An 11,589-nucleotide genomic window follows, 5' to 3' on the forward strand; every position below is an offset into this window, starting at 1 on the left:
GAAATATTTTCTAACTTTTCTTGTGATTTCTTTTTCGAAAAACGGATAAATGCCCTAGACTCAAGTATGTATTTTAATTTCCAAATATTTGGGCATTTTTCCTGTGTATCTTATTGCTACTGATTCTAATTTAATTCCGTTATCATTAAAAGTATATTATATAAGATTTAGATTTTGAAATTTATAAACTTATTTTATGACCCAGTATATAGTCTATCTTGGTGAACATATGCTATGTACACATGGAAATGTGTGTTCTTCATGTGCTGTTCTAAAAATATCAGTTAAGTTGAATTGGTTGATAAAGTTGAAACCTTCCATAGCCTTAAGATTTTTTTCTCTAGTGTTTCTATCAGTTACTGAGAGGAGTTATTAAAATATTCAAATATGATTGTGAATTTGTCTACTTCTCCCTTTAGTATTGTCAATATTTTCTTTTTTTCAATTGAAATATAATTTATATATAGTGTTTGTAAGTTTCAGGTATAAAATATAACAATCCAACAATTTCATACTCATTAAGATAAGTGTACTCTTGACCCCCTTTATTTCAACCACCCCCAACTCTGGCAAACACCAGTGTGCTCTCTGCATTTAAGAGTCTATTTTTCTGTCTCTTTCTTTCTTTGTGTGTTCCTTTGTTTTATTTTTTAAAATTCTACATATGATTCAATCATATGGTATTTGTCTTTTCCTGACTGACTTATTTCACTTACCATTATGCCCTCAAGACCCATCCATTTGGTGCAAATGGCAAGATCTCATTCCATTTTATGGCTGAGTAATATTCTATTATATATACATGCCACTTCTTTTTTTTAATGTTTTTATTTAAATTCCAGTTAGTAAACATACAGTGTAATATTAATTTCAGGTGTACAATATAGTGATTCAACACTTCCATAAAACACCTGGTGCTCATTGCAACGAGTGCATTCCTCAATCTCTATCACCTATTTAACCATACCACTTCTTCTTTATGCATTCATCTAAGAATGGACACTTGGGCTGCTTCCATATCTTGACTATCATAAATGATGCTGCAAAAGACATAAGGGTGCATATATCTTTTCAAATTAGCGGGGTTTTTTTCCCTTTGGGTAAATACCCAGTAGTGAAATTACTGGATTATATGGTAATTCTATTTTTAATTTTTTGGAGGAATCTTTATACTGTTTCCACAGTGACTGCACCAATTTGCATTCATATAACAGTGCAAGATGACTCATTTTCTCCACATCTTCATCAAGACTTGTTATTTCTTGTCTTTTTGTTATTTCTAGCCACTTTGACAGGTGTGAGGTGACATTTCATTGCGGTTTTAATTTGCATTTCCCTGATGATTAGTGATGTTGAACATTATTAGTGATGTTGAACATCATGTGTCTGTTGGCCATCTGTGTGTTCTTTGGAAAAATGTCTATTCAAAGCTTCTACCTATTTTTTAATTGGATTATCTGTTTTTTTGGGTATTGAGTTGAATAAGTTCTTAATATAGTTTAAATATTAACCCTGTGTTGAATTTAACGTTTGTAAATATCCATTCCCATTCAGTAGGTTGCCTTTCTGTTGTTGCTGATGGTTCCCTTCACTGTGCAAAAGCTTTTTGCTTTGGTGTAGTTTCAGTAGTTGCATTTTGCTTTTGTTTCCCTTGCCTCAGGAAACATATCTAGAAAAATGTTGCTATGGCTGATGTCAAATAAATTGCTGCCTAAGTTTTCCTCTAGGATTTTTACAGTTTTAGGTCTCACATTAAGGTCTTTAATCTATTTTGATTTATTTTTGTGTATGATGTAAGAAAGTGGTCCAGTTTCCAGCACCATTTGTTGAAGTGCAATTAGGTGTCCAGTTTCCAGCACCATTTGTTGAAGAGACTATCTTTTCTCCATTACATATTCTTGCATCCTTTATCATAGATTAATTGGCCATATAATCATGGGTTTATTTTTGGGCTCTGTAATCTGTTCCATTGTGCCTATTTTTGTGCTAGTACCACACTCTTTTGATTACTACAGCTTTGTAGTATCTTGAAATTTAGAATTGTGATACCTCCAGCTTTGTTCTTCTTTTTCAAGATTGCTTTGTGTAGCTTTGGGTTAAGATGGCGGAGGAGTAGGGGACCCCGTTTTCAGCCGGTCCCCTGAGTTGAGCTGGATAGGTACCAGACCAGCAGGAACATCCACGGAATCAGCCTGAGACGCAGGAAGATACATCTGGATCTCTACAAATGAACATCTCCCGTGCTGAGTATTGAGGTACGAAGCGGGGAGCCATGAAACCGCGCACAGTTATCAGAAGATAAACAGAGGGGGAAGGAGCCGCCATGTCAGAGCGCTGGGAAGTGGTAGCCACCTGCATGGGGGAGCAGATGGATTCGTGGATGGCACCCACGAGACAGCAGACTGAGAACGGGAGCTCCGGGAGCGCGCGTGGGGCGGCTGGTGGGCCACCTGCACCGGGGAGCGGGCAGACGGCGGACCCGCACCCTGGAAACAGCAGACTGAGTCCGTGAGCCAGGAGCATGCGCCACCAAGCATCTCACGGAGCTCCGGAGCTCCGGTGTGCTCACTGTCCAGGTTGAGACTGGGAGTTCTGGGAGCGGGCGCAGGGCGGCTGGCGACTGGTGGCTGGCGGGGTTGGAAACACAAAGGACAGAGACGCGCTGGCCCTGGAAGTGAGGGCTGGGACACTGTGTGTGGGGCGCACAGCCTGGGATGCTGCAGGGTTGAGCAGCACCAAAAGAAACAGAGTTAAAGTGGCCAGAACACCAGTGGAGAATGATCTGCGATCCCTCTGTTCTGAGACAGAGGCTGAATTTCAGCCGCTGCTGCTCTGACTCTCAGAAGAGGAACAGCAAACCACCAGGGAAAGCGCCAGAGAACAAAAACCCAGAAATACTGGCTCACAGGGTGCCCATCCCCATCCNGAGACTCTACCCAAACAGGGTTTTCTGAGTACCGGCCAGCAGGCCTCTAGCCCAGAAGGCAGGCTGAAAAATCAAGAAGCCCACAACCTGGAGCGCCTGAGTGGCGCAGTCACTAAGCGCCTGTCTTCGGATTAGGGTGTGATCACAACGTTCCGGAAAGGAGTCCCTCATCAGGCTTCTCCACCAGGAGACTGCTTCTTCCTCTCCCACTCCCCTGCTTGGGTTACCTTTCTTGCTGACTGTCTGTCTCTCTCTCTCAAATAAATAAATAAAATCTTTAAGGAAGAAGCCCACATCCCTTAGATCTCTATAAAACAAGGGTGCACGGCCTGGGTCCCAGTCAATAACTTGGGCTCTGGACAACCCCGCAATCTTTCCTCATCAGAATGACGAGAAGGAGAAGTGCCCCCCAGCAAAGAAAAGATAATGAGTCTGTGGCCTCTGCCACAGAATTAATACATATGGATGTATCCCAATTATCAGAAATGGAATTCAGAGCAACAATGGTCAAGATGATGAGTAGACTTGAAAAAAGTATTAGAGAAAACGTTGCTGAGAATATAGAATCCCTAAGGGCAGAAATGAGAGCGAATCTGACAGAAATTAAAAATTCTATGAGCCAAATGCAGTCAAAACTAGAGGCTCTGACGGCCAGGGTCACCGAGGCAGAGGAACGCGTTAGCGAATTGGAGGATGGGTTAGTAGAAGAAAAAACGAAAATAGAAGCTGGTCTTAAAAAAATCCACGCCCACGAATGTAGATTATGGGAGATTACTGACTCTATGAAACGATCCAGTGTCAGAATCATCAGCAACCCTGAAGGGGTGGAGAAAAACAGAGGTCTAGAAGAGATATTTGAACAAATTGTAGCTGAAAACTTCCCTAATCTAGCAAGGGAAACAAGCATTCGTGTCCAAGAGGCAGAGAGGACCCCATCCAAGCTCAACCAGGACAAACCTACGCCACGGCATGTCATAGTGCAATTCGCAAATATTAGATCCAAGGATACAGTATTGAAAGCGGCCAGGGCAAAGAAATTTCTCACGTACCAAGGCAAAGGTATCAGGATTACGTCAGACCTGTCTACAGAGACCTGGAATGAGAGAAAGGCTTGGGGGGGCATTTTTAAAGCTCTTTCAGAGAAAAACATGCAGCCAAGGATCCTTTATCCAGCAAAGCTGTCATTCAGAATTGATGGAGAAATAAAGACGTTCCAAAATCGCCAATCATTAACCAATTTCGTAACCACGAAACCAGCCCTACAGGAGATATTAAGGGGGGCTCTATAAAGGTAAAAAGGCCCCAAGAGTGATACAGAGCAGCAAGTCACAACCGATACAAAGACTTTAAAGAGAAATGGCATCATTAAAATCATATCTGTCAATAATCTCTATCAATCTAAATGGCTTAAACTCTCCCATAAAACGCCACAGGGTTGCAGATTGGATAAAAAGACATGACCCATCCATTTGCTGTCTACAAGAGACTCATTTTGAACCCAAAGATGCATTCAGACTTAGAGTAAGGGGATGGAGTACCATCTTCCACGCAAATGGACCTCAAAAGAAAGCTGGAGTAGCAATTCTCATATCAGATAGACTGGATTTTAAACTAGAGGCCATAGAGAGAGATACAGAAGGGCACTATATTATTCTTAAAGGAAGTATTCAACAAGTGGATATGACAATTATTAATATATATGCCCCCAACAGGGGAGCAGCAAGATACACAAGCCAACTCTTAACCAAAATAAAGAGACATATAGATAAGAACACAGTAATAGTAGGGGACCTCAACACCCCACTATCAGAAATAGACAGAACACCCTGGCAAAAACTAAGCAAAGAATCAAAGGCTTTGAATGCCATACTCGACGAGTTGGACCTCATAGATATATATAGAACACTACACCCCAGAACCAAAGAATACTCATTCTATTCAAATGCCCATGGAACATTCTCAAGAATAGATCATGCTCTGGGACACAAAACAGGTCTCAGCCAATACCAAAAGATTGAAATTATCCCCTGCATATTCTCAGACCACAACGCTCTGAAATTGGAACTCAACCACAAGGAAAAACCTGGAAGAAACTCAAACACTTGGAGGCTAAGAACCATCCTGCTCAAGAATGACTCGATAAACCAGGAAATCAAAAAACAAATTAAACAATTTATGGAGACCAACGAGAATGAATACACAACGGTCCAAAACCTATGGGATACTGCAAAGGCAGTCCTAAGGGGGAAATACATAGCCATCCAAGCCTCACTCAAAAGAATAGAAAAATCTAAAATGCAGTTTCTATATTCTCACCTCAAGAAACTGGAACAGCAACAGAGGGACAGGCCTAACCCACTGACAAGGAAGGAGTTGACCAAGATTAGAGCAGAAATCAATGAATTAGAGACCAGAACCACAGTAGAGCAGATCAACAGGACTAGAAGCTGGTTCTTTGAGAGAATCCATAAAATTGATAGACCACTGGCAAAACTTGTCCAAAAACAAAGAGAAAGGACTGAGATTATTAAAATTATGACTGAAAAGGGAGAGGTCACGACCAGCACCATTGAAATTGCAAGGATTATTAGAAACTTTTATCAACAGCTATATGCCAAAAAACTAAACAATCTGGAAGAGATGGAGGCCTTCCTGGAAACCTATAAACTACCAAGACTGAAACAGGAAGAAATAGATTTCTTAAATAGGCCAATTAACTATGAAGAAATTGAGTCAGTGATAAACAACCTTCCAAATAATAAAACTCCAGGCCCAGACGGTTTTCCTGGGGAATTCTACCAAACATTCAAAGAAGAAATAATACCTATTCTCCTAAAGCTATTTCAAAAAATAGAAACAGAAGGAAAGCTACCAAACTCATTCTATGAGGCTAATATTACCTTGATCCCCAAACCAGGCAAAGACCCCCTCAAAAAGGAGAATTACAGACCGATTTCTCTAATGAATATGGATGCCAAAATCCTCAACAAGATCCTTGCTAATAGAATCCAACAGTACATTAAAAGGATTATCCATCATGACCAAGTGGGATTCATACCTGGGATGCAAGCATGGTTCAACACTCGCAAATCAATCAATGTGATACATCATATCAACAAGAAAAGACTCAAGAACCATATGATCCTCTCAATTGATGCAGAAAAAGCATTTGACAAAATACAGCATCCTTTCCTGATTAAAACCCTTCAGAGTGTAGGAATAGAGGGTACATTTCTCAATCTCATAAAAGCCATCTATGAAAAGCCTACTGCAAGCATTATTCTCAATGGGGAAAAGCTGGAAGCCTTTCCCTTAAGATCAGGAACACGACAAGGATGCCCACTCTCGCCACTATTATTCAACATAGTACTAGAAGTCCTTGCAACAGCAATCAGAAGACAAAAAGGGATCAAAGGTATCCAAATCGGCAAAGAAGAAGTCAAACTGTCTCTCTTTGCAGATGACATGATACTCTATATGGAAAACCCAAAGGAATCCACTCCCAAACTATTAGAAGTTATAGAACAATTCAGTAAGGTGGCAGGATACAAAATCAATGCCCAGAAATCAGTTGCATTTCTATACACGAATAACGAGACTGAAGAAAGAGAAATTAGGGAATCCATCCCATTTACAATAACACCAAAAACCATGCGTTACCTTGGAATTAACTTAACCAGAGACGTAAAGGACCTATATGCTAGAAACTATAGATCACTTTTGAAAGATATTGAGGAAGACATAAAAAGATGGAAAAATATTCCATGCTCATGGATTGGAAGAATTAACATAGTTAAAATGTCCATACTACCCAGAGCAATCTACACTTTCAATGCTATCCCGATCAAAATACCGAGGACATTTTTCAAAGAACTGGAACAAATAGTCCTTAAATTTGTATGGAACCAGAAAAGGCCCCGAATCTCCAAGGAACTGTTGAAAAGGAAAAACAAAGCTGGGGGCATCACAATGCCGGATTTCGAGCTGTACTACAAAGCTGTGATCACAAAGACAGCATGGTACTGGCACAAAAACAGACACATCGACCAATGGAACAGAATAGAGAACCCAGAAATGGACCCTCGGCTCTTTGGGCAACTAATCTTTGATAAAGCAGGAAAAAACATCCGGTGGAAAAAAGACAGTCTCTTCAATAAATGGTGCTGGGAAAATTGGACAGCTACATGCAAAAGAATGAAACTTGACCACTCTCTCACACCATACACAAAAATAAACTCCAAATGGATGAAAGACCTCAATGTGAGACAGGAATCCATCAAAATTCTAGAGGAGAACATAGGCAACAACTTCTATGACATCGGCCAGAGCAACCTTTTTCACGACACATCTCCAAAGGCAAGAGAAATAAAAGATAAAATGAACTTATGGGACTTTATCAGGATAAAGAGCTTCTGCACAGCCAAGGAAACAGTCAAAAAAACTAAGAGACAGCCCACGGAATGGGAGAATATATTTGCAAAGGACACCACAGATAAAGGACTGGTATCCAAGATCTACAAAGAACTTCTCAAACTCAATACACGAGAAACAAATAAACAAATCATAAAATGGGCAGAAGATATGAACAGACACTTTTCCAATGAAGACATACAAATGGCTAACAGACACATGAAAAAATGTTCAAAATCATTAGCCATCAGGGAAATTCAAATCAAAACCACACTGAGATACCACCTTACGCCAGTTAGAATGGCAAAGATAGACAAGGCAAGAAACAACAATTGTTGGAGAGGATGTGGAGAAAGGGGATCCCTCCTACATTGTTGGTGGGAATGCAAGTTGGTACAGCCACTCTGGAAAACAGTGTGGAGGTCCCTTAAAAAGTTAAAAATTGAACTACCCTATGACCCAGCCATTGCACTACTGGGTGTTTACCCCAAAGATACAGACGTAGTAAAGAGAAGGGCCATATGCACCCCAATGTTCATAGCTGCATTGTCCCCCACAATAGCTAAATCGTGGAAGCCGAGATGCCCTTCAACAGATGACTGGATTAAGAAGCTGTGGTCCATATATACAATGGAATATTACTCAGCTATCAGAAAGAATGAATTCTCANAAGAACGAATTCTCAACATTTGCTGCAACATGGACGGCACTGGAGGAGATAATGCTAAGTGAAATAAGTCAAGCAGAGAAAGACAATTATCATATGATTTCTCTCATCTATGGAACATAAGAACTAGGATGCTCGATAGGGGAAGAAAGGGATAAAGAAAAGGGGGGTAATCAGAAGGGGGAATGAAACATGAGAGTATGGACTATGAGAAACAAACTGAAGACTTCAGAGGGTAGGGGGTGGGGGAATGGGATAGACTGTTGATGGGTTGTAAGGAGGGCACGTATTGCATGGTGCACTGGGTGTTATACGCAACTAATGAAGCATCGAACTTTACATCGGAATCCAGGGATGTACTGTATGGTGATTAACATAATATAATAAAAAAAATTAAAAAAAAGATTGCTTTGTGTATTTGAGGTCTTTTGTGGGTTCATACAAATTTTAGGATTCTTTATTCTAACTGTGAAAAACGTTGGTATTTTGATAAGCATTGCTTTAATATGTTGATTGTTTGGCAGCATAGATATTTTAACAACACTGGTTCTTCCAATCTATAATCATGGAATATCTTTCCATTTGTTTGTGTCATCTTCAGTATCTTTCATCAATATTTTATAGTTTTCAGAGTACTTAACTTGGTTAAGTTTACTCTTAGGTATTTTATTCTTTTTGGTGCAGTTGTCAACGGAACTGTTAAGTTCTCTGATACTTCATTATTAGTGTATAAAAATGCAACATATTTCTGTATATTAATTTGTGTTTTGTGACTTTGCTCAGTTCATTTATCAGTTCTGATAGGTTTTTTGTGGAGTCTTAGGGTTTTCTATCTATAGTATAATGTTGTCTGCAAATAGTGGAAGTTTTACTTTTCCTTATCAATAATATGACTTTTATTTCTTTTTCTTGTCTGATTGCTGTGTCTAGGAATTCCAGTACCGTGTTGAATAAAAGTGTTTGGAGTGGGCATCTTTGCCTTTTTTTCTGATGTTATAGGAAAATCTCTCCGTTTTTCACCATTGAGGATGATGTTCATTGTGCGTTTTTCATATACGACCTTTATTATGGTGAGTTATGTTCCCTCTTATGCTTGCTTTATTGAGGGTTTTTATCATCAATGGATGTTGTATGTTGTCAAATGTTTTTTTCTGCTTCTATTGAGATGATCATGTGATTTTTATCCCTTTTCTTTTTAGTATGATGTATCACATTGATTGTTTTGTGAATATTGAACCACACTTGCATCCTGGGAATAAATCCCACTTGATCATGGTGAATGATTTTTTAAATGTATTGTTGGATTTGGTTTGTTAATATATATATTTTTAAGACAGGGAATACTTTATTCAAACTCTTCAGAGAAAGGGACAGCTTCGGCCTGTAACAAAACATTGTGTTTTAAAGCATAGGCCGGTAAATGTATATGAGAGTATACACTGCTACATACAAATTAACTGATCAAAACACAAATTTTCAACGTTCAAAACAGAATAAGCTTCCCTGTAAAAACAGCACCTTTGTGACATTTTTAACTTTATTATTCCTCTTCTTTTCCTTCACTTTCTCCTTCAACAAAATCCACACCAACCTCCTCATAATCCTTCTCAAGGGGAGCCATGTGTTCATGGGCCTCAGAAAACTCTTCCTTCATGCCTTCACCCACATGCCAGTGACCAAAGGCACGCTTGGCACATGTCAAGTCAAACTGTGGTTCAGGTGAGCCTAGGCCTCAGCAGGGGTTGTGGTATTGCTCAGCATGCACACGGCTCTCTGTACTTTGGCTAAGTCTCCCCCTCCACAGTGAGAGGCTGGTAATTAATGCCAACTTTGATGTCAGTGGGGTACGAGTCCACAAACTGGATGGTACACTTGGTCTTGATCATAGCAATGGCAGCATTGACATCTTTGGAAACCACATCACCATAGTACAACAGGTGGCAAGCCATGCATTTACCATTGTGAGGGTCATATTTCACCCTCCAGTTGGCTAGCTGAAAGTACACATTAGTGATCTCTGTTACAGAAAGCTATTCATGGTAGGTTTTCTCAACAGAGATGACAGGGGCATATGTGGCCAGAGGGAAGTGGATGTAAGGATAAGGCACCAGGTTTGTCTGGAATTCTGTCATATCAACATTCAGGGTTCCATCAAATCTGAGGGAAGCAGTGATGGAGGACAAAATTTGGCATATCGACCTATTTAGTTTAGTGTAGGTTAGGCATTCAGTATAAAGTTTCTATGACAGATGTCATAGATGGCCATGTTTTCTACTATGAAGGCATAGTCAGAGTGCTTCAGGGTGGTGTGAGTAGTGAGGTTGGAATTGTAGGGCTTAACTACAGCTGTGGAAACCTGGGGAGTTGGGTAAATGGAGAATTCCAACTTGGACTTCTTGCCGTAATTGACAGAGATGTTTCATCAGCAGGGAAGTGAACCCAGAACCAGTTCCCCCTCCAAAGTTGTGAAAAACCAAAAAGCCCTGAGGACCTGTGCACTGTTTGGCCAGTTACTGAATTTGGTCTAAGACAAGGTCAATGATCTTGCCAATGGTGTAGTGTCCTCGGGCATAATTATTGGCAGCATCTTCCTTGCCTGTGGTGAGGTGCTCAGGGTGGAAATGCTTACAGTAGGTGCCAGTGCAAACTTCATCAATGACTGTGTGTTCCAGGTCTACAAACACTGCCCTGGGCACATGCTTGCTGGCACCTGTCTCACAGAAGAAGGTGCTGAGGGAGTCACTTGACATCAGGCTGGATGCTGTGTTCCAGGCAACAGAGCTCCCAGAAGGCATTGACAACCTGGACACCAGCCTAGCCAACATGGATGGAGATGCATTTGCACATGGTTGTTGATTTGCAGCTGCCAAGAAGATGGTGGGAAGGAAGAGGAGAGGTTGTTACTTCTTACAGCATACAGATGGTCAATGTAAGAGAACCTGCCTTGATTTGCTGATACTTTGTTGAGGATTTTTGCATCTATGTTCATCAGAGATATCAACTGGTAGTTTTTTTGTGGTGTCTTTATTTGATTTTCATATTAGGGTAATCCTGGTTTCATAGATTGATTTTGGAAGCTTTCCTTCTATTTTTTGGACTAGTTTGAGAAGAATAAGTATCAACTCTTCTTTAAATGTTTGGTAGAATTGACTTCTGAAGTCATCTGGTCCTGGACTTTTGTTTATTAGGAGTTTTTTGATTATGGATACAATTTCATTACTAGTAATTGGTCTGTTCCAATTTTCTATTGTTTCCTGATTCAGTTTTGGAAGGTTATATGTTTCTAGTAATTTATCCATTTCTTCTAGGTTATCCTATTTGTTGGCACATACTTTTTCATAATATTCTCTTTTAATCCTTTGTATTTCTGTGGTGTCAGTTTTTCTCCTTCATTTCTGATTTTGAATCCTCTTTCATTTTTTCTTGATGAGTCTGGCTAAAGGTTTATCAATTTTGTTGATATTTTTTTTTTCAAAGAAGGAACTCCTGGTTTCATTGATCTATTCTATTGTGGACAATGCTGCTATGAACATTGGGGTGCATATGGCCCTTCTCTTCAATACGTCTGTATTTTTGGGGTAAACAC

The 11,589-nt window shown here is 39.9% G+C and overlaps 1 pseudogene; it reads right to left on the bottom strand.

Annotated features, from left to right (window-relative positions):
* Positions 1–9,543: 9,543 nt before the first annotated feature.
* LOC100484061 lies at positions 9,544–10,850 on the bottom strand (annotated as a pseudogene).
* Between the last annotated feature and the right edge of the window lie 739 nt (positions 10,851–11,589).

Source organism: Ailuropoda melanoleuca, chromosome X (assembly GCF_002007445.2).
Source record: "Ailuropoda melanoleuca isolate Jingjing chromosome X, ASM200744v2, whole genome shotgun sequence".
Classification (NCBI taxonomy): Eukaryota; Metazoa; Chordata; class Mammalia; order Carnivora; family Ursidae; genus Ailuropoda; species Ailuropoda melanoleuca.